General features: G+C 32.2%; 1 protein-coding gene and 1 long non-coding RNA gene across 4 annotated transcripts in view; one reads left to right on the top strand and one right to left on the bottom strand.

Moving 5' to 3' along the window:
- Positions 1–24,587, bottom strand: part of LOC118187951 (uncharacterized) — a 254,275-nt gene that overhangs the window by 138,574 nt on the left and 91,114 nt on the right. The window lies entirely within an intron of this gene.
- Positions 10,290–24,587, top strand: part of LOC146997611 (uncharacterized) — a 28,774-nt gene continuing 14,476 nt past the window's right edge. Inside the window, exon 1 of the long non-coding RNA XR_015040501.1 lies at positions 10,290–10,402. This is a non-coding gene — a long non-coding RNA (uncharacterized LOC146997611). The remainder of the gene's footprint in view (positions 10,403–24,587) is intronic.

The following is a 24,587-nucleotide window of genomic DNA, read 5'->3' on the forward strand; positions in this document are numbered from 1 at the left end:
AGAAACCGGTGGATTAGATATCATTCCAGTTGTGTACTCATTTTTCTATACTCATTTAACGAATTTAAGTATCAGGTATAAAACAATAGTAAAGCCATCGGTATATAAAATTGCTCTTAAAGGTCGTGTAGCAAAATTTAGTTTTACAAATATCTATCATATCTAATTTTGTAAAAATGTTTACCTTCTAGCAAAGGGGGGAATGCTCTATATAATCAATGCCTTAGCTAAAGAAATACAATTTTTTATTGTTAAAATTTGATTTTAGTTGATTTTTGTTTGCCCTTGCATTATCTTAACAACCTTTCGATTAGACTTCATAAAAACCATTACACGATCCATGAAAGCTAAACAACACTATTGACAGCTGCATTAATAGAATGGGAATTTAAATTTGCTAATAATTTAATAAAAAGATGTGCAATTAGGATATATTTATAGTATTTTAATATTCCGAATATTTGCGCCAAAGATAGAAGTAGAGGTATTTGTACATGGTAAAAATTACATTCTAATAAAAATATTCCAATATATCTGATCTTTTTATTTTTCTTAGCAAAATGCTACTGTTTTCTCTAGTTACAAAATATAGTAAAGAAATGAGTTTATTAGCCTCAATAAGTAGCCAAGTAAAACTGGTTCTTATGTGGTCGTTAACTTATAAAGGTAAAAACGTTAATGCCATTAAATGTGTCATTATTTATGCAAATAAAGATTAAAGAAAAAAGGGAAAGTAAGCAATTTTTTTACAGTTACTTAAATAGTTTATCAATTCATTCGCTTTGCTTCTGTTCTGTTGCCGCTAAGATGCTGCTGCACTGCTTGCTTTCCTCCTATATTTACGTTTTTTATACTGCAATAGTATAAAAAACGTAAATATTACGTTCTGAAACAAGTACGATTAAAGTGCCAATTTGTTTGTGGTAGCAAATTATTTAAATGCAATAAAGAAATAGATTTAAATCTTCTATGACTGCGTCTTGTTGCATCTACAAGAGATCCAAATTTATTTTTTCATTGCTGATCTACTATGCATGCTTCAACATTCCTCTGTGTTATTTCCAAATCATCGCATAAATATTTAATTATATATACATACATACCATTGTTTTATATATACATACCATATATACATACATACAATACCACTATTCCTGGTTTCTTATAATCTTTCCTAGATCAACCAAAATATAAAAGAAAAATAATTCACGGAAAGGAAGACAAAATATCACGTATCTCACAGAATCGTTTTGGAGGGGTGATGTCACGAAATAGCTAACAGGGTATGCATGTTTCTGAAACACAATATAGAATGTAATAAAGTAAAAATTAAATTTTAAATAAATAAAAAATTCATTTTTGAGCTTTTTTCACTTATTACTCATTTTGAATTCAAGTTGATATATATACCTATAAATGCAAATGTGTTCAAAACCGATACAAACATATACATGTATATAAAATTTAAATTTATTTTTAGCAAATGTATATATTTTAATGGGTTTTAAATCCTTAAAATCCAAAAATAAATAAAATAAAAATGTCTCCCTTCGTTTCCTTTTTTTCTTTTAGTTTATTTTCTTTAAAAATAGAGGAAATTATGTATTTATTAAATGGTTCTCTTTTAATGTTCTATTTGAATAGTAGCAAAGCGTTTGAATATTTGTACAACATTGAAAAATGTACTTGACCTAATAATTATGACCTTATAATTTATTCAGTTTTATTGACGTCATAATCTGATTGATAAATTTCCCTTTTCTGAAGATCATAATTCTCAAATAACATTAAATAAATGTGTGTCCACGACCGATTAAATTAAGTCGTAACCAGAACACATTGAATGAAACGATGTTGTGTGAATAAACCAGCAATATTTTCCTTGTGAATGAATGTTCAAAATATATTCATTTGCGTGCACTGTCCTCATTGGTATTCAACGAAGAGAAACATAGTTGAAATCTCCGTTTCTGGACGCTCTTAAGGTCGAGTTGTGCTGATTCTAAATCTCAATAATCTTCCTCCACACCTCCGCCCAGCCCCTCACGATATGTGAGAACCGAAGGTCGGGCGTTCACCGGGTATGTTCACTTTACCAGAGATGAAACAAGTTTTTCGGGCTTACAACAACGAGATAGGACGCTAAGGCCAAAGCGGGTAAAAATAAATGAAGTCATAGGGAAACATTAAAAGGTATGAGACAGTTTTCGCACGGTTGATGTACACGTGGTTTTGGATTTTCATTCATCGTCGTCGTGTTCCGAAAGAATACTTTAGGACTTTTGTATCCCAATTGAAGAACCGTAGCGTATTTCACTGAATTTTCTGCATTTGTTTAAAACATGCCACGATTAAGTTTTTGTCGTAGAGGTGTAAGTTAGAAAACTCCCGTGAATTAAGAATTATAATAACAAAATTGCGAAAACTATGTAGTATTAGAGAATTTCCATTAATATTTTCGGGCATGGTTGCATACTAGAAACGAAGTGCTAGCGCTAAAGTCTGCTACTTTAAAACAGGAATCTCAAGGTTATTTTCTCTCGATTATAGAATTTAGTTTTACCATGGGGACAACAACAGCGGAAAAAGGATCGACTCACTAAAGTCTCAAATGAGGTGGAGAAAATAAATGCTGTGTGGTGATGACGAAACCAGTTACGATCGAATTGCTTAAGATAGCAAAGGCTTTGAAATGCTTATTTTAAATAACAAGTTGTAGTGTATAACTAAATAAGTTCATTTAAAAATAGTATTTACATTTGCAAGCCAACCAAATTCTGGAAACGTTACAATACTGTTAATTTAGACGAAAATTACTATTTAATGGATGGTGATGGTGATTTACTCATTAAATTGTACATATGCAGAATTTTCTTCACGAAAAAGCACTTATTTCGCCCCCCGCCCCCCTCAGAAAAAAATCTTTTCACTGTCATCAATTGGCAGACAGTTTTTATTATAACTTCTGGAAGTTTTTTTTCTTACTACTTTAGGATTTTGCAAACGTTAAGGCCATTTAAACTAATTCAACCTTCCATTTTAGATTTTGGAACAGAACAACTTTATAGTGCATTTTTGTGGAAATTCTAATGGAAAGTTCCCAAAACGTTATTTACATACCAAAATAATATAGCAATTATAATAGAAACTATAAAATAATACGTAAAATTATGAAACACAGCTTTATTCCGCGTTTGCGAAAATTCTGATATTCACGAAATTTTAGAAAATCTAAAATTCGGAAAAATACCGTATTTGCCGGCGTATAAGACGCACCGGCCTATAAGACGAACCCCCTTTTTTATACATATTTTTGAAAGATAAAACTTTATTACTGATCACATTAAAATGAATTTACATTATTTTAAACATAAAGTAATACTTTCAGAAAATATCCAATCTATCTGGAAAAGGACACCTTTTAATCTTATTCATCAAATCCCAGACACTCATAGTCACAGCTAAGTGAAAAATCACTTGAAACCTCTCCTAAATCAGCATTTGTCTCATCATACAACAAACTGTCCTCTGTACCATCCAATGCATTTTTAATGCCCCACTTCTTGAATGAATTAACCACTGTCTCTGTTTTCCCAGTATCCCATGAAGCTTTGATACATTCACAAACTTGCGAAACGCTAACTCCGAATAAAGTGAGTAACAACTTATAAGACGCAATATCGAAGCATAAGATGCTCCCCGTTTTTCAGACCTATTTTCAAAGAAAAAAAGAGCGTCTTATATGAAAGTGTGAGAGATACGTTTCAGTGCCGCAATTGAAGATAATGTTAAAAACAATATTTAAAACAGCTATTGTCGAATCCTGTCATTTTGTAAAATATCATAAGTCGAAGCATATGTCTGTGGTCTTAATAGGTGGAAATGTCTTATGGTCGAAAACTTTAGTATTGACAAAGAAGTGGTTAGAGATTAGTGATATTGGTACGAAATCAGTGAGGAAAATATTCAATAATTTTATATTTAATATTAAATTTAATTGAAACAAAATTTTTACTCAATTCATGCACTGTGTATCCCATACATAGTTTCACAATTTAGTGTAATATAATGCATTTATTAAGGAAAATTATTTAAATGCTAAGGTTTCTTTATATTTAGCTATTAGGTTAGCCGAAGCAGGAAATATAGAAAACGTATTATATTCTCTCCGAGATTCCTTCTCCAGAACTTCCGATCTTAGCCGGACGTGGTTCCAGTTATACCACGAAGGAATACGGTAAGAAGGGAAAAAATGCCTTACATTACCCACTTATATCTATCCACATGCACTTGTTGTTGCTCTTTTCGTGTCTAACATGAATATGAGATAGTTTACCGTAAAAAAACTTTCAAGATCTCAACTCTGTTTTTAGACAGATAACACTAGCATATTTAGCTGTAATTTGATAAACCTAATACACACGCGTCTTTTTAATTTGTCAAGCTCTTCCTGTATCTGCTCTCCTCTCCTCAGAAATGATATATATCGTGTAATGTTTCATCCCCGATTTTAAAGATGTAAAATAGCTTAGACTAAAAGCGAAGGGAAATGCAAGTAATACAGTAATTGTTTAATTTATTAATTTTGCCTCTAATCCTGTAACTTAAATTCATTTCGAATTTTATGATCGCAGCAACTGAACTTTTAATTTAATAAAAAGATCTATTGTCAATAAAATGAGTTAAATCCGAAAGTGTAATTATTTAAGTTATAAAACATTATGATGCCAATGAAGAATGTATTAAGTACAGTAACCAACGAGTTATTGCATTTCAAATAACAATTCTATCGCATGAATAATCTATTTTAAACTTTTTGTCTTTCTTTTGAGAAAAGATTAATTGGTCACATATCCCTGACAGATTTAACTTCGTTAAATACTGATAACGAATGCTGATTATTTGTAGCTTATAATTAATTGAGAATATTTAAGACTATTTAAAATGTGTGCGAAACTAATGTCAGTTAATCCAATTAGCTTGCGTGTTCTGCGTAAACCTAAAAATTACTTCGGATTTCACAGCATAATATAAATTTGAACAATAGAAATTCTGCTAAATCTCTAAAATATTTATTTTCATGAGTAAGCACAGTTTATTAATTTAAAAGCTATTGCCATTTAAAATATTCAGATGATCATTTCTAATTAAAGCTAGTCAAATACGTAAACCTATACTATAGTATGTATTCCGGAGAATATTATGCATATTATTTCACAAAATGTATGCTTGATACGCTTCAAATAACCTTGTCAATATCAAAAGGAAACGATAGAGAATAATATCTGGAGTAACACTTATTTGATTGAAATATATATAAATTAAATATGCTTTTCCAAATTCTTGTCAATTATATTAAACGTTATCATTGCTTCAACTACTATACTACTTCTATTACCACTATTATTAATACTATAAAATGTTACTCTTTGGAAAAATGTACGAAGTTTAAATTACTTACTATTATTATAAAGATTTATTTCTTTGGCTTTCACCGAATCGCCAAAAATACTTTTGGAGTAAGCTACGATGTTAAGAAACTCATGTATAAGTAGTGTATTGTACCTTTCATTTCGTACGGCTGTCGTGCTTGGGGACATGTTCTTGCTAAGAAAGTTAACAGAAGAAATTTAAGAAAGATTCAAAGGAGAATTCTTCTTCGTATTATTAGTGGTTATAGAACCTTAAGCTATGAGGCTACTTTTGTTCTTGCAGGAGTTCCGCCTATTGATTTTGAAATTGCATATAAGAATAATATTTTCGAGTCATTGGCAACTGATGCTTTGGAAGACTGTATTAATGGAATTATCTCCTTCGCTGATCTTCCTCATCCCGCTACTTTAGAACCCATAAATTTCTGCGATTATAAAGAGACTGCTGAAATGAGTTTTTATATGGTTTTCTTTACAGATGGCAGCAAGATGAACAACAAGGTTGGCCTTGCATTTGTTCTTTTTGAAGGTCATTCCGAGGTTTGTTTTTTTAGACACCGTATACGGAATGAATGCACAGTTTTTCAAGCAGAACTTCTGTGCATTTATCTTGCCGTCAAATGGATTCAGGATAATGGGACAACATCCTCAAAGAACCTTATTTTTTCTGATTCTTTTTATTCTCTTCAACTTTTGAACAGCATTACCAGCTGCGATAAATTAGTTATCGAAAACCTAGTAACTGTTAGTTCACTTAGAATTAGAGGTATTGATATCTGCTTTGCTTATGTGCGTGCTCATCATGGTTTCTACGGAAATGAAAGAGCTGATTTATTAGCTAAAGATGCCTTAAATTTACCCATTGATATCAACATTAGCATTCAGTTATTGGAAGTCCTTTCATTATAAAAAGCTTTTAGCTATGTGGAATGAGGAATACATTTCATCCTGTAATACTGAAGCCACCAAAAAGTTCCTTCCTTCTATTAACCATAGACTGAATTCCGAGTCTTTCCTCTCGTTAAATTTTAAAGTGTCTCAGTTTTTATCTGGTCACGGTAAATTTGCAAGTTACCTGTTTCGTTTTAATCTACGATCAAACAATTTATGTGAATGTTCAAAAAGAGTTCCTCAGGATGTGGAACATTTGATTTTCTCATGCCCTCCTTCCCTGATGCCTGCATTTTCTCAGCTGAGCTGATGCCTACATTTGATGGCCCTAGATTATGCTTACAGAAATGATTTGAAAATGTTCGGAGTGACTTAGCCAGTGAACTTATCTGTTTTCGTGAAGTCCAGGCTGCTGTTTTCTGCTTTTGTTCGCTTTAGTTATGCATGTAACTTTTAATGTTTATTTATGCATGTAACTTTTAATGTTTATTTATGCATGTAACTTTTAATGTTTATTTATGCATGTAACTTTTAATGTTTATTTATGCATGTAACTTTTAATGTTTTAGTTAACTTACTTCTGTAAGCCTCGTGTTGTACATCTGGTGCACGGGGAGTCTGTATGTTCTCAAAGGAAAAAAAAAAGGAATATTTTAACTGCTACTATTCCGAATTTCGGCTTTAATCTGAATTTTAACCGAAATCGTATTGCTATTTTCAATCAAGCAATTGTAACTTACTTTTATATTGACGTGTATTATAACTTACTTTTATACATCTCTATTTAGAAACAGTTTCTAAATCTGATGGTGTATTCAGGTTTGAGGAGTTTACTAATTACTTTTTATTTTCAAATTAATTACAAATGTAATTAATAAAGATACTACAAAACTTACGAAATAGAATTATCTTGAGTCTGGGTGTTGCATATTAATTCAACTACTGGTTCAAACTTTCATTAAAACTAATCTGTTATTTAAAAGAATAATGAAATCGTGATATATTTAAAGTCCTATCTTATCTTAAAATAGTATAATTGCGTTAAATAGAAGCAACAAACAAAGTGTGTTATCCGTTAATTTGTAGCCTGTTAAAGATCTTTTTATTGAAATTAAGCGAGAAAGCTTCAGCTCTATATAAAATTTCTCAAAACTTTCCTTGCATTTTTAAAACTGTTTTATTATACATGGTCTTCCAAAAAGTTGACTACGATGTTTTTTCCCCTTAAATACTGCTTCTAGACGCATACTTACATGTACATGTTAAAGTTTGCGAAAAAATAAAACTGCTGAAAACTGTAAAATAGTCTCAAAACTGTGAATGAAAAGAATCGGTTGGAAAAAGAAATTAGCTCTTAATGAAAATGCATAAAAAAGTCAGAACGGTTTCAGATTATAAAGGTCATCCAAAATTATTTGTTAAAGCTTTTTACGCTTTCGCTGACCTCGCAGTCTACCAGTCTGTTCTTGCACGCATTCCTGATAACCCCTTTTTTTTAACTTCATGATTAAGGATGGTTTTCTTCGCATTTACGACACATACAATTCAAGAATAAAAGCACAAAACTTGTAACTGTTGCATAGCAGTATATGTTTAGGATTCCCGATGCAACGTTAAGTGTTGGCATAAACACTTATATAATTTTTCAGTTTTTTCTCACCCCATCATATCAATATTCAATTGCCTTGGTAAGATGGTTAACAAAAAACTGTTTTGTTTTTTTATTATGAACTTATCATGTGTTCGCTTTGTTTATTAATTGACTTATCTATTTTAGCACTTAAGCCACATAAAATTCAATTCAACAGCAAAATCACAAAATATTTAAGAACCACACATCTATAGAATTCCCTGTAGAGTGTTAATTTAATTGCTGTATTATTCCTTTAAATCTAGACGCTCGCATCGCTAAATCAAGCATCTCATGATTATAATAAATGTTTATTTAAACAAACCAATTAAAAAGTAGAAAAAATGTTTTTAAGAATTGTGTTTATTGCTTTTAAATTGTTTAGTTTATTACTCAACGTTCGTAAATTCTTGAAGTGAAATTTGAAAATTGTATTGTAAAGCTTGAAAATTAGGTCGGAGTTCTTGAATCTAGTACTCAAGAACTCTTTTGCCCTAGCGGTAGAAAATAGCGCTTCCATGTCACGGCCTCAGGTTCTGCCTCCCCCGAAGCCAACGCGGCCTCTTGCACAGCACTTCTGATTCGATTCATAAATGTCGCGATGAGCAAGCCTTTGTTAAAACACCGAAATCAGAGCTGAGAACCATAAATCCCCACAGCTCACCGACCGCCACAATATAAATATATTAAAGCAATTGTATAAAGTAGTTTCTTTGCACATAATCGTAAAATTATTAACTAAATAATAATAAAAATCAATAGGTACTTTTAAAATAGGTATACCTATTTTAAAGGTCTCATTTATATTTTAATCAATTTTGTAAGCTATAGATTATTTTGACAGATAAATAAAACTGTTTAAGAACTTAAATCTTATTACAATATTAAACTAGTTTTTCTCTCATATTCTTCACAGAGTTTCAATTTAAGTTTAGTCGTAATGAATATGTCTTGCAGCATGTTTGTTTGCTCATGTTACTATGAAAGCAAATTATATTTTGTTATTTAATATAGAACATATTTCGTTTAATTAATTAAAAAATAATTCAGGTACTTACGTATTATCTCATCCACGGGCCAAGTAGCGCGATTTAGCGCCAATTACGGATGACTGCTTCTTTTATAATTCTGATCCCGCGAACGGGCTGGCTGCATGGGTGTTTTCGTGGTTTTCCCCATGTGTAACGTGTATACGAGCCAGTTTCCCTTAGAAAGTCCTCCACGAAAGGCATCCCTCCTCTTAGGCAGATAGCCCTAGTGTGCTTTGCCATAATTAAATACACCAACACCACACCACTTTTATAATTCTGCAATAACGACTGGCGATTGGCGACAGTTGCCGAAATTTCCGCCAAAGCTCGACGAGGAAATACGTAAGCACCATAATTAGAATTTAATTATATGTATTCATTTCATGTATTAACTGCATTTCGTAAGTTTTTCTTATAGATAAAGATAATAATTTAGTTTAAAATGTGAATATTCAGTTTAGCATGCTAAAGATAATAATTCAGTTTAGCAGTTTAGACCTCTTTTGAGATCTCATAGTTTCAAAGTTTAAGTATAAATGCTTAAATTTTGAAAACTATGAGAATAAAGTTATGTTCGTGTTCAACAGTAAATACATTTGAACGCTAGAAGAAGAAAAATAGCTTTGTGCTTCATTTGTTCATTATTTTGCTGATTCAATTTATTTTAAAGACTTCCCGATGTTTATTTGAAGTATTGGGATAAGTATAATGAGGCGTTTCTTCTCAGAGGAGGTAGCTTTTTTATGGTATTTTTATTTACTTATTATTATTTTTTTAATCATGCATGAAAATTGGTAATGAGGTATGAGTTAGTATCAGGTTTCCAATTGGTATAAGGGTTATACTTTCCATCCTTTCATAATAACAATAATAAATTTTATAAGGCCCACAAAAAGTTCGACTGACTAAACCTGAGAAGTTTCGCATTTTTAAATGTACCGCTCCCTGCACCCAAGTGGCTAAGATCTCTGAACTGTAATAGTTTGCTCAGGGTTCGAATCCTGGCGAACAAAAACCACCAATATGGTTGCGGTAGTATCCAAGTGCCAAATTTATTTCCGAAATAAATAAAAAAAACATTTACGAAACAAATAAAAAACACTTAAGAAACTTTATGTAAAAGTAAAAAATAAACATACACAAATATTTAGACAAACTTTCAACAATACAGAGTACTTACGGAAAAGCTCGTCGATCAATTTGCCTATTAAAGAAAAGACGCCAAACTACGCGATGTTTCGCCAAAATTGGAAAAGTCTTCTTCAAACCCGCTGGGTTTGGTGAAACCTTCATTACACGTTTTAACACTCTTGCTTTTAAGCAGAAGAAAGGAGATGAGGACTTTGGCGAACGCCATTTCCTCTAGTCCGTGAGGATAACGAATTATAACATCAAACGTTTTAGTTATTATTCTTGAGGTAAAGACTCTTTTTTTTTTCCCTCTATCGCGCATTTTCTAAAAAAAAAAATGATTAAAATTTAGGACCTGCCTCATATTTATTTTTATTATTATTTGAGTACCCATTTTTTATTATTATTTGAGGCGAAAAAAAAAAAAAAGTTATTTCACGAGATTTATATTTTCTCGCGAAAATTAAAACCTAAAAATAATTGCTTTTATACCATATCTCCTTGATAAAAATAATGGAAATTTTTAATGAAAAATTAGATATAAATAAATGATAATATAATAAATTTGAAAGAAAAATAAGATAAAACGTTTTTTCTTGTATTCAGTAAGTTTTTTTTTTTTTGTTTTGTTTTGTTTGTTTGTTTGGCGTGATTGTTGTCTCTTGTGGTCGACGGGATTTTCCGTAAGTACACAATACAGTAATAATATAATAGAATGCCTATTCATAATTATGTAAAAACGTAAAGCATGCAAAAAATTCAAAATATACTTGAATAAAGTTTTTTCATATGTCCTATTTCTTCCTTATATATGTTATATATGCTACATTTTGGTTTTTTCTTGCTAATTTATTGATTATTAAATGAGAATATTCTTTTCTTCAAAACAGAGCGTTTAAATAAAATCTAATTGCAAAAGTAAAAAGCGGATTGAAGATTGTTTCCCCAAGTTTTCAAAAAAGAGAACTATGCATTAAGTAAATTCGTTGCCAAGAAATCATGAACTTAGTTTAGAATATAAACTAATTTTTCGATAGAAATTGTTACTGATATTCCTATGGGAATGTTCAACCTTTGATTTTGCTTTCTTACTAGAGTATGTTTTGCTTTATTCTTACTAAAACTGCATTTCTGTAAAGAAGATCATTGAATAACGTAGAAACGTATTTTAAAAGCAATGACAAGTTTTATTTTGTTACTTTCTAGGAAAAGGAAAATAGTTTTTAAGAGAATGCACTAGAGTAATTTTTAAATCACGATGTTGTGAAGCGTATTTTAGATTTCAGAATTCATAAATTATACGTATCATATCATTTTCACTGATAGAATAAGAGCTTTTGTTACTTACAACACTGGTTTGACATTTTTCAAGTCAAAAAAAGAATTGACTTTTATAGAATAATATGTAGAATGTATCTCATTTACAAAAAATAAGAAGCGAATACAATTATTTCATTTTGATTATGTAATTAGTTACTAAACATTGCAATGGTCTCAAACTCGTGGCCTTCGCGCGTATACAACTCCTAAAGCATAATTATATGCAATCCACGAATACTTTTCAGTTACGTATTTGTTGCAAATACCGATGCTGCAAACAAAGATTTCAATATTTTATTCGTTGAAATCTCATGTTTAATTACGTTTCGCTACTGTAAAAACAAACAGGAATAGCGCCTCAGAGGATTAATCGATAAAACTAATTAATTTGCAGTGTAATACAGAAAATTTATTCAAAGATTTGAAGATACAGAGTTTATTAACTCATACATGTCATTAAACAAATAAAATTAGCTTCGAAATTTTGCCATAAGAATAAATATTTGTTTGAGAATACATTTATAGATGAACAGCTCTTATTCATAGTTAGTAATTAACAAGAAAAGTACCCTACTAACCGATGAGAATGTATAGTGCGTGATGAAGCTTTAAGGTTACAAACTTCAAAATCAAAACGCTGTCAGTGTCGAGCTGTAGTAAAGTTTATAAATGATATGTTATAAACGATATATAATTTTATTTATGCATCAAGGAGGTTGACCTTATTCTCAAGTTTTACACGGTTTAGAAATTTTTTTTTGAAAACTTAGAGAAAGTTTTCATAAATTTGTTTATTTTTATTTAATTAAACTCATTTATTTAATACCAGAATTATTTGAAATAAATGTTAGTTTAAAAATTTAATATTTAGCTATCAGTATATTTGAATTACAAAGTGTAACCTACAAATATGTCGCGCAGGCTCCAAACTTTAAATTTTAAATAAAAAAAAGTTTAAATTGTTTTTCCGTTACGTTATTGCTTATTATGCATTATTATATGAAAATTTAGTTAGCGATATTTAAATATTATGTAAAATATATTATTTTGTTAATAATTTTTGTTTTATTTTATTAAAAATAAAATATGGGCCCCAGCTGATTTTTAGATTTTGCGTTTGACCCGCTTGCTATTTGAGTTTGACATCCCTGGATTACTCTATATGTTTTTCTTTTTTTCTTTTTTTTTAAACTTGTTTTAGATAAAAAGAATTCAAATAAGTAGTACTAAACGTAAGAAAAAAATCCTTTTGGAATTCCTATAAATTTTTTTAAGATTTCTTCTGATTCTTAGTCTACATTTAGAAGACAGTTATCATTTTGAAATTAAAGCATACTCCATTAATATATTTCTTATATTTCAAACGAAAACTTAACATTGGTAAAAATTATTATCAAAACTAATTTATTTACACAGGTGTTAAGTGTTAATTTCTTCACGTCTTTATTTCTATGCTTGTAAAAATGAATTAAGTTGCTCAAACTAAGGGATACGTTTTCCGATCTAAATCTACTCGCTTAGATATATTTACTCAGAAAGCAAATTTTCATTTATTTGCTTCTTTCAAGAACAGGTTTTCCTTTAGCAACAAGAAATAGTTGCCTTTTAAGAATGTATTTAAATATGTCACGGAATGATTCTGTTAAACATTCATGCTTTTTCTTTCAAAAACAAATCTAGGCTGAAAGCCATGGGTGTATATGCGAGTTAACTTGAGGTCAAAAACATAATTAGATTACATGTGTTTTATTCATCATACATGTCTGCATAACGTTTTGTTATTAAAGTCTGTTTCTGACGTTCTATATAGTAACTATTTAATATAAATTTCTACTGTGTTTTGAGTAGTTAATGCTTTTAAAAAGCAATGCTGCGATTCAGAGCTTAAGAAATGGTCAATAGAGATAACAGTTTGACTACACATAAACCACTCAAAAGCCATCAATGTCAATATTTAGGTAGCAATATGAATTAATTCTGTTTTACGACTTTTGATCTCCAAGACACGCAAAATTTCTCCAGGAAATACAAAACTAACCGAGTGTAATTGAAGATACGGAACACGTATGAAAGCTTATATTTTGATCTAGAGCGCATCTTTGATATACAGTGCTATTTATTTTGATATATATATAGTGTCTTTAATTTCAAAGCCCACCAGCGGCTGAGCGGTAAAGTCGCTGAACGCTGGTAGTTTGGTCTGAGGTTCGAATCCCGCGAACGGGCTGGCTGCATGGGTGTTTACGTGGTTTTCCCCATGTATAACGTGTATAAGAGCCAGTTTCCCTTAGAAAGTCCTCTACGAAGGCATCCCTCCTCTTAGGCAGATAGCCCTAGTGTGCTTTGCCATAATTAAATAAACCTAAAACCTAAACCTTTAATTTCAAATGTTTCTTTGTTACTGTTCTGAAGCAAAGTAGACTGATTATAGGTTAAAATAAATATAATTTGAACTCACCTATTTATGTCTAGAGAGCTGGTGAATACATTATTTACCAATAAGTATTTGGAAACCAGTGATAGAAATGAAAAACAAAATTTGTTCAAATTCAGTAGCTAGTAGAGCCTCCACAAGCGGCAATCACAGCCTTCACCCTCTGGGGCATGCTTTTCACTAATCCTTGTATGACGGTTATTGGAACTTTCTTCCACATGTAAAGAACACTACTCAGTTCCTTTACCGATATTGGACGTTTGTTGCACCCTTAATTCGTCTATTCATCTTGCGCTAGAGGTTCTCGATTGCTATGGTTCAGGTCACATCATCGTATTAAACGTTCACTGTGGGCTTTGGGCAAGTTATTCCATTCTGTTAACCCCATTGTCATCATACCAATCCATGGTGAACCTCGCAACATGATATCTCGCAAAGTCGTCCTGAAAGTAACATGGATCCAACCTGTAAAACTGCCACAAAGTAGGAAGCAAACTTTCATACAAAATAGTGCAGTTGGCCATGAATTTGGACCGAGGGTTCAGTCCCCCCATAAAAGGAGAAACGCCCCCAGATCATAATTCCACCTCCGCCGAACTTTACTGTGCGCACAATGCACTCTGGCAGGATGCGTTCTTCAGGCAGACGCCGAACCCAGACCTTGCCATCCGAACTGTACAAGGTGAAACTCGATTCATTTACTCCAGAGAACTCATTTCCACTGATTCAATGGTTCAATGTCAACGTGCTTTGCACCACATTAACCTAGCACCGCGGTTGGACATTTTGAACAAAGGCTTACGCACAGCACCACGACCGGGAAAAGCAAGCAGATCTGTTTCCTTACGGATGGTATTCATCGAAAAAAAAAACTCCCGGATGCCTCGGTTGGGGGCGATTCTTCCGAATTTCTCTGGACAACACCCGTCGGTCCCTGTCTGCCAACTCAAAGCACATTCCGATAATCACCGCTCACCTTTTACCTCCGAATCACAGGCCACTGTCGAATTTAGGTAATTCAGTTCGCTGGATATGTCCCTTAAAGATCGGCAATTTTTATGATATCTGACGATTACATCTTTCTTGAAATCAGATAACTTTGCACTTCGTGGCATCCTACATGCTACTAATGCTAATATTGTTTTCTACATGATATGTTATGGTAGAGAGCGTGGCTTATATCAGTATCACACATATCGGCATTTGTATGGGTGTCCAAATACTTATTGGTAGATAGTGTATTTAGATATAGGAATTCTTACACATGAGATCGTTTATTAAATTTTAAATAGTTATTTAATTTTACTGTCGAAGTAATATGGGAGCATAATTATTAACAAATAAACCTACTAGCAAAATATATGGAATGAAGACATTTGCTCTCAAACGTTTATTTACACGCCTTGATGTCCCATTCCATAACTGCTGTTGTTCTTATTTTAGAAATATTTTGCAATTAAATATAATAGCTATGTATATAGTTCAGGATTAATACAGTAGCTATGCAGCATTTTCTTAAAACTTGCTTAGTATACACTTGTAAAAGTTTTCTGATACGCAAATTATGCTCTTTGCGGGAATGGTTTGGTTTTTTGTTATTAATTTTGTTTCTTTTCAATTCATTGTAATGCAAGTACTTGTTCTGAATATATTGTGTTTCATGTGTACTTCAATATGTATATTGTGTTCTTGTCATGTGTCTGCTCTCGCCCTGGCACGCTATCTTACCAATTAATACAATCATATGAGTTCCCATGATGTTGTAATATCACAGCCTCACCTCATGTACAATATAGAAACCATCAAACAAGTTGTCTTTTTTTCATGTGGCTAACACTCAGGGCGGAAATCATCTCATGAAGCATACAGTAGCTATAGTATTCAGATCTATAATTTTTAAAAATCAAATGTGCTGTCCGTAGGGCGTTTTTGCTTTTTCTTAAATGATGATATTGATTGAGGCTAATGATGATATTAATATGTATTTGATTTGATACTCGTATATTACGTAAAGGATAAAATCTTCTTTGGAAATTAAATAGCGAAGACGGTCATTCTGACTGATTTTCACAACTTTCACATAAATTTACACTTTTGGACTAGTATCTTGCTCTTCATTGCGCCTTTTCCCAGCAGTATCTAGTTTTTGTTTGCATATTCTTAAATATATTGGTTGTTTCGATAGTATTAAGAAGTTATTTTGTCCTAACTATGGATGGGACATTTGAATCTTGATTCTTCTTATCTCGAAAGAGATTCGAGTTTAGAAGTCTCAAGTCTTCGAATTTCTTTCTTCTTTCGAATACTTGGAATCCTAAGCTAAAAAACTATTAAATGTTTAACTCAAATCCTTTTAAAAATAATGTTTTGATGCACAGAAGAATTGTTCGCTAAAAATGAAAAGCCATTGTTAAAATTGTAGATATACATAAGTCACCAATTTCCACCCCCCCCCGTGGTCACCCTTCTAGTGGTTGAGTGGGATACGATTGCTAGACACTTGTATTTCCCAAGAATACCCAAGACTGGGCCAGCTGCATGAGCGCTTTTGGTACTCTTAATGTTCAGTGCGAACATGAGCTACTTTTGCTTAAAGAGAAGTGTGTAAAGCAGATAGCTCTAGTATGCTTTGTGACAGTCAAGCAACTGAGTACACCTCATGACGGCAATAAATGTCCCGTTGTTCTAAATAAGTACTTCATTTACTAAATTTCAGTTGTATATCTCAATACATTGTTAGTGCGTACGGGTTCATAAAGGTCTGAATGCACATAGAATCGATATTAGTTTGATGAAATTCATTTTTCTAAGAATTACTCATTACATTTCTGGAATGTTTCACATAGAAGTACTTATAAGCTCTTCTCAGTATACCACAGTTAGAAGATATCACTTTAAATTACTAGGAATGTTGAACGCAAGACAATGCAAAGCAGACTAAAAAGCAAGAGCTCGCACTATGATCTCTCAATATTTTGAACTGAATACTCTGAACTTCCAATACACTGAGCTAAGCTGAAAACTAATGCTTTCTCCTGTTTTATATAGTTTTCTTCCGCCCACCAAGAAGTTTTCAGTATATTCCAAATTTCTGGAAGACATACACACTTGCAGTTACATAATTCCGTATACAGTTACAGTTACATAGGACTCGGATCACAATGTCGTTAAATGGGCCTCAAGCTTGGCGACTTTTGGAGATATCCCACCAAATTTGGCAACAAAAATTAGTGTTCTAAACCATCGCCAGCTTGAGGTAAATGTACTTACCTCTTGTAACCCTATGTTTTCAGCCATTTCCGATTTTGAAGCTTTTCATTTTAGATTACGCTAGAGATATTACAGTTTACATATTATTTCACAGATGTGTCAAAATTCGTAATAATATATATGTATGTTTGAAAACGTACATTAAAGTTTATTTTTCTTTAAGCACAAAGTTCAGATTTGGCTTTAATTAAGCAATTTTAATGTTAAGTAAAAGTTTTTCCCGGTATTTCATGCTCTTATTCTTTTTCTTAAAGGACTCGAAATTAGATTACCTCCAGTACTAACAAATTCTAAAAACCAGCAGAGATACATTTCATATTCATCGTTACGGTATGAGTACAGTCAAGACGAGATAAAATTTATAATTTTACAATAAAATTAAAATAATTAGGATTATTATTAACAATCTATTAATATCATGATATAAAACAGTGTTTCAGAAGATCCTTTTGAATGCTGTCGAGAATAATATTGAACTAAGCTATCATTGATCAATACGAATTAATTTGCTACGCAAGTTATTATCTGTGTTGTTGTATCACGGAATTAATAAAGAAAAGTTAAAAAAAAACATCACCATGTACTTCTAAAATTCAGGGATGAAAGGTTTTTACAGTTCTAAGATAAGGTTTTATGGCATCTTTCTAACACAATCATGGATTTAAATCGCTTGATGGCACAAAAACAATTGTCAAAAACTTATATACAATGACACAAAAATTTTCATCCCTTGGTTTAATGTATGTCAAGGAAAAAACCCTTTTCGTACACAAAATAATATATTCAGGTTTTAGCTTGAGGCAGTGTATAGTAAGAATCAATTACGTCACATACAACATAAAAATCAAATACTTTGAAACATTTTTTTTTTTCGTAACGATAAATAAGCGGTTCTCACTCTTTTACATGGTTCGTTGACTTTTCAGCATTTTTTTTTTTTTTTTTTTTTTTTTTTAGAGTAAAAGAAGGGACATTTTTCTTTACGCGTTACTCTCACGCGCGAACAAGCATTGGTTGAAATATATTTTTACCGCATCCTTTATTTTTTCTGTACATTATTCGGATGCAATTTATACCACATAAACTGGGTTTCGGTGTCGAACATGCAAATCCATCATTTTGAGGCAGGAACTTCGCTTGACAGGTGAAGAATGGATGTTATAGTGCAGTCTTATGCATCCTGGTTGTTTTAAATGACAGATGTTGTTTTGAGTTGATCAACGTACAGTAACATTCCTCGTAACGGCAACTAATTATCCGGAAATATTAAAATAATGGCACTTTTGAAGGTCTAAATTTGAATACAAAGTTTAATTATATGAGATAAAGAATATCTAATGGCTTAACAATCGGATGACTTAAATGGGGAAAAAAATTTGTTATGCTTCTGCTGCTCAACGTAACAGCGTTGCTCAACCAATGAATTTCCCAGAATACAAAGATGAACTAATGGTCCATTTATGTATGTCGATGTGTAAACTTTAAAGGTAGTGTCCATGTTTTCACACTAAAAGGTGTCTTTGGCCCTTGCCTGGAAAGATATGAAGAAAATCGCTGTTTGATGTATATAGGGATATATATTCATTATTTGAGAAACCTCTTATCCGAAATCAAGTAACAGATTGTTGCCTCTTAAAACAGAAGTTCCCATTGCTACCAGTTAAGAGAAATTCCACTGTATCATGAAAGATTTAAAGACCGAAATAATTATGAATTTTTATCTGCATTTACGTACACTAATAAAGCATTAGTTTTCCTTTGCCGGAATATTTTCAGTCGGCAAAAGATGCTATAATTTTTGCCCATCTTATGAATTTTTCTTAGAAGCTGCTTAAATGAAAATTTTGCAAAATTGAAAGACAGCTTCTGTCACCCTTATAAACATAAATATCTTGTAATTACTGAATACAAATATTGACGAACTCATGCTTTCAGAAGCTTTTATGTTATGAAATACTGATTAAAATGTTCTTTTTTTTATCACTAATCAGAGTATTTGAATTAAGCAGCTGAAATAATATTATTTCTGTTCATAAATTAAAAATGCAAGAATTTTTTAAAATCTAGTTCTGAATATTTTTTACTTATTTTTTTAAACGGCTAAAGTAGTTATTGCAAAATTTTGATATTTGCATCATCGGAAAGATAGAAAAATAGTTTAATGTTTTCTTTGTAGCTTCATTTACCAGATTTCTACAACTTTCCAAAATTGATTCCATTTTTAGCTAACGTGTGTATTAACCATGCTGGATTTTAAGTCAAAAGAATTGATTCTTCTCTGTTAATATTAATGAAACAAGATTTTTAAATTAAATAAAGAAATTAATTAATTAAATGTAACATTTCATTATTGTAAATTGAAAAAAAAATGGAAAAAAGGAAAAGAAGGATAAATTTTATAAAAAATAAAAAAAGAAAATGTCTGAAAGGTTTCAGATATTAAGGGCCGCCTAAAGGAGTTTGTTAAGTGTTTTTTTTTTTTTTTTTTTTTCCTTACGGTTGCACTGAGCTTGCACTTTACTAGTCTGCTAACTGCACTCACTTCTGCTAACGCGATTTTTTGGATCCTTTTAGCTTTATTACTAAGGATTATGTTCTTCGTACTTATGCTATATTCAGTTCAACAACAAAATCATAAAAATTTTTAAAGCAGCATAGCAGCATATGTTTAGAATATATGTTTAGAATTCCCGATGCGGTGTTAAGTTTTGGTTCATTTATATTTGAATATTATAATTAATATATATATAATTAAATTATACTAAATATTAAATATTAATATACTAAATATTAAATATCGTAATTAAATTTTATATTTAAATATTATAATTTGTATTTAATTATTTTATATTTTTACATAAAAAACATTTATATATTTTTTTAGTCTTTACTCAGTTTATCGAATCTACATTCAGTTTTCTTAGTAAGATAGCTAATAAAAAAATTAAAATTAAAAAAAAATATATATATGTTTTCTGTTGAAAGTTTTAAAAAGTAAAAAATAATGGTTTATCATCATAAAAAATTGTGCTTTATATGAAAATCTAATTAATAATGGTAATCAATTAAAATACTTTCCCAAAGTTATCAATTTCATCATGCTTTATTGCATAGATAAAGAAAATAGAGGGATTTTATTACAGAAATATAATGCATAATTAAGATAAAGTCATTTTGTTTATCAAGATTGCAAGTAACATGTAATTTACTAAGGGGCAGTGTGTTTTCCAGGTTATGTACCTAATTAATCGCTTTTTAAATAGAATGAAGCCTATCGCCACACAGCTCTGTCAGCATAAGAAATAAGAGTGGGAAATTGAAAATAATGGTAATTAAATGCACGAAAGTTAGCAATATCCATCATATTTATTTCAGCTTAGCTTTCGTCTCCCTTTTCATCTGCTGCTCGGTTTAGTTATGTGCATCACGTACGAGAGATTTTCATCCAGTGCACGTATATTATTAGACCGTGACAGAAACTCACGTTTCTGTAGCGTAAGGAAATCGGAGACACATGATGTATATGTAAATCAGCAAGTAATTCCCAAATATGATGTCTGCGTTATGCGCTTCCTTTTTTCTTTAGATTTAAAATATCTTAAAGGTTTGTTTGAAATTTATTACAGTATCACCCATAGAAAAAGGATGTAAGCAATTTTCTAATCCACGAATCTACTGTATTCTATTATGTTTACATTCCTTTTTACTCATAAACGTTTTTTGTGTTTTTGAGTGTAAAGGTTTATATATTCCAGTTTCACAAAGACATCTTGCTCTTTATTTTCTTATGTAAATTTCTCTCTTAGTTATTTTTAGGCACAAATATTTTTATCACAAAAATATATATATTGTGTAGCCTACTTAGTAATAGATTTTTTTTAAAGAAATATGCTTAAACAGATTTAAAAAATGAAATAATGAAGAATCTGTATGTATTTGTATATAAAAACGACGGCCCCTACGGCCACCCAATTTTTAATACACAAACATGGAACCTAGGCACCCCAATTCTGAATTTCGAATTCGTTTTTGATTTTTTTAATATTTTGTACAAATTTAATGAGTTTTCGTTTAACAAACATAGCAATCTAAAAGCGAGAAGTGGCAGCACTATTCGAAATAAATAATATTAAATGCAGCGCACCAGGCTGCTGCCGTTCGACAAAATGTACGATATTTATCTTTCAATTTTAATGCACAAGTTCGGCTACTTGACAGAAATGTGTTGCCACTGCCTCTAACAGAATACTAATTACCTGTAAGCTCCAGAATGTTGTCATTTAGTAAAGCGTAAGATATTTTAAATTTCAAATTTAGAGAGCAAATTAAACGATTGTAAAGCAATAAGTAGTTCTTAAAAATATTTTTTTCTATATTTTAATCTGATTGATTTAAATAAAAATGCTATTATATCATGATATCTCTAATTAGAAATATTAAATATTTTTATGAAATGACACTAGCTGTGCTTATTAAAATTATAAATATTTTTCTTTTTGTGATAACTCTTCTAGACGGCTGGCCGTTCGAGCGTCTAGTTTTCAAAGAAATAAAAACTAATAAAGGCGGAAGCGGTGGTCACTTTGTTAGGGAGGCGCCGTCCTGCTATGAAGGAGCAGAAAATTTATATCCATGCGTTTAACTGGAATTCGAAACCGGATCCTTCGATACAGCAGTCACAGTCACTAACCACTTACTCGTCTGGGCGCTCAATGAAATAATATAGCAAATATAAAAAAAAAATGTGTAGAAACCGCTAACACTCTATTCGAAACTCTAAAGATTTAAATATTTTGTGATTTTGCTTTCAAATTTTACGTGGTGTAAATACTAAGAAAGCGATGCTTAGTAATTAAGCTAAAAAGAGAAAAAAGTGGTCCAGAAATGAGTAAGTCCAGGAGCAGACTGGTAACCTACGATGACCTATATAAATATATTTATTATTGGGTGGTTGCTACAATAGATTTAAATAATTTTACTATGTCGTTAAAATAATGAATCGTTATATTAACTTGAAAAGAGCTGGTAGCGTCATAGATGCATAATGGAGAAGAAACATTTTCAAACGCGGCCGTAGATTCAACATAGTTTTATTTTGTAATAATGCAAGCTTTGAGAAGCATTATCAAGTTCTCACATTATAACGGGCTCCACAATTTCATATGCCTTATCACATCTTTAAGCAACGGCGATACAGACAGGTGAGTGATGCATGGTAGCAGCGGGAAAGAAAATGCCCAGTGAATCTGTGATACATATAGTCAAAGTTTCTTTAATATAATTGGCGAAAAAATATATGTATTGCCACGCTTACATGAGATGGCGAATTAATATTCAGGTGTTTTAGTTTCATATATTATAAACATTTAGTAGTTTTAAGATAGGAAGGGGACGTAACAAAATTATAATGAGAAATTAAAAGAACTACTGCCAAATTAAGTTAGAAATTTATGTTCATATTCTATGTCTTACATATTTGTATATACGAACATATTTAATCTCAAACGTATGATTAACCTTTTTACAATACATTTTCTCGTGACCGACTTAAAAGAGAGACATTGACCATATGAAACGGTTGACTGAAAGATAATAATTTACTTATCTTTTTTGAGGCTAAAACTTGAGAGAAAGTGCCGGCAGCATTTCGTAAGTGTTAATTTTAAGCTGAAATTGTTCCGCTACTTGCACTTTCCTCACCTATATCGTTTTTCATAGGATTATTTTACAAAGTGCTCTTTTGGCAGACATACACTGGTGTGCAAAAATTGAGGACGAGACGGTTTTTTCAATATAACTTTGTACAAAAGCTTTCCAAATCAACACATTTAATACCATAAGATCCCCAATACATAAGGACATGAGTAATGTAAGCAACACTTACTAAAAGAGAAATCAGAGGGATAAAAAGAAGCTTTATTGAAAAAGTAGCATGGAGCGCAATGCGACTGAAGGCCGAAACAGCCCTGTGATGGGTGTCCAGTAAGAAACATCCGGTCTTTAATAGGGGATACGATCTCCCCTGACTGCTAGGCAGGTTTCACAGCGTCTGCCCATGCTGAGAATGAGGATGTCAATGAGTTGTTGAGGCATTGCTGCCCATTCGTCTTGCAGCGCCAATCGAAGCTCCGGAATCGTTATTGGTGGTAAGGTACGAGCTGCCAAGCGCCTGCCTAGAAAATCCCATGCATGCTCGATGGGATTGAGATCCGGAGATCGTGCCGGCCAATCCATACGTTCAATATCCTCACTCTATAAGAGCTGTTCGGCATCTACTGTGCCATTACATGGTGCATTGTCGTCCATGAAAAGGAACTGCGGACCCATAGCGCCTCTAAAAAGACGCACATATGGAAGAAGAATCTCGCTACAATCTCGTCCCGTTGACTGAACCTGCGTCGAAGATGTGAAGGTCTGTACGACTACCAAGCATGATGCCTCCCCAAACGAGAACGCCGCCAACTCCATACCTGTCCCTTTCAATGATGTTCGAGGGATGATTGTGGCTTCCCCGCTTTCTCCAGATGAGTATGCGATGAGAATCGCTACTCAGACTGAATCTGCTCTCATCTGTAAAGAGTACTCGTCCCCATTCATTGTCTCTCCAATTCCGGTGTTCCCGGCACCACAGAGAACGCCTTCTCCGATGGGCAGGCGTTAGAGGTACACACCGTACAGGGCGTCTTGCAAACAGACCACCACCGTGCAGTCTTCTGGCCACGGTAAAATGCGATATTGGTCGTCCAGTCGTCTGTGTCGTGTGTCTAGCGATTTCTCCCGCTGTCTGCCGCCTGTTTCTTCTGTCCTGTAAGGCAATATACCGGTCACCTGCGGGTGTGGTTCCTCGTGAACGACCACGTAGTTTGCAATTGTCTCCAATGTCGAACTCTGCAGCCACACTTGTCACACTGCAGCCTTCCTCCAACTTCCCAATGATTCGACCTCGGGTAAAAGCATCCAGATGTCGTCTAACAGATTGATTATTCGCTATTTCTCGCTGAGGCAGCAACACGGTGTGATTTTAACTGCTATACGGCGTGCAATCTCTTTGCCAGAAATACTGATCTTACACCGACAACATGCTTTATACTACTCAGACACTCCCCCATTACGTCTACCTGCATATCTGCGCATGTGCTACCGTACATCACCTTACTTAATCTTCTGATTGGTCTTTCTGTCCGCTCTGCCTCTTCGTTTAGCTGATATGCTAATTTTTCGACTTCGTCCTTAATTTTTGCACACCAGTGTATAACATAATCATTATGTATGCTTTTTTTACTATTAAATATAAATACTTCAGAAATAAAAGGAAAGAATGCACTTGTTTAAATTCAAAAATATATTGTCGATTCTACACCGAAACCAGGAATCTGAAAAACTGTAATTTCGGGTAAATTATGTTTAACTGTTTAGTATGAACTTTGTCTTGAGAAAACTGGAATTAT

Source organism: Stegodyphus dumicola, chromosome 4, assembly GCF_044657685.1.
Source record: "Stegodyphus dumicola isolate Sdum_Otavi_A_Nest chromosome 4, ASM4465768v1".
NCBI classification, from domain to species: Eukaryota; Metazoa; Arthropoda; class Arachnida; order Araneae; family Eresidae; genus Stegodyphus; species Stegodyphus dumicola.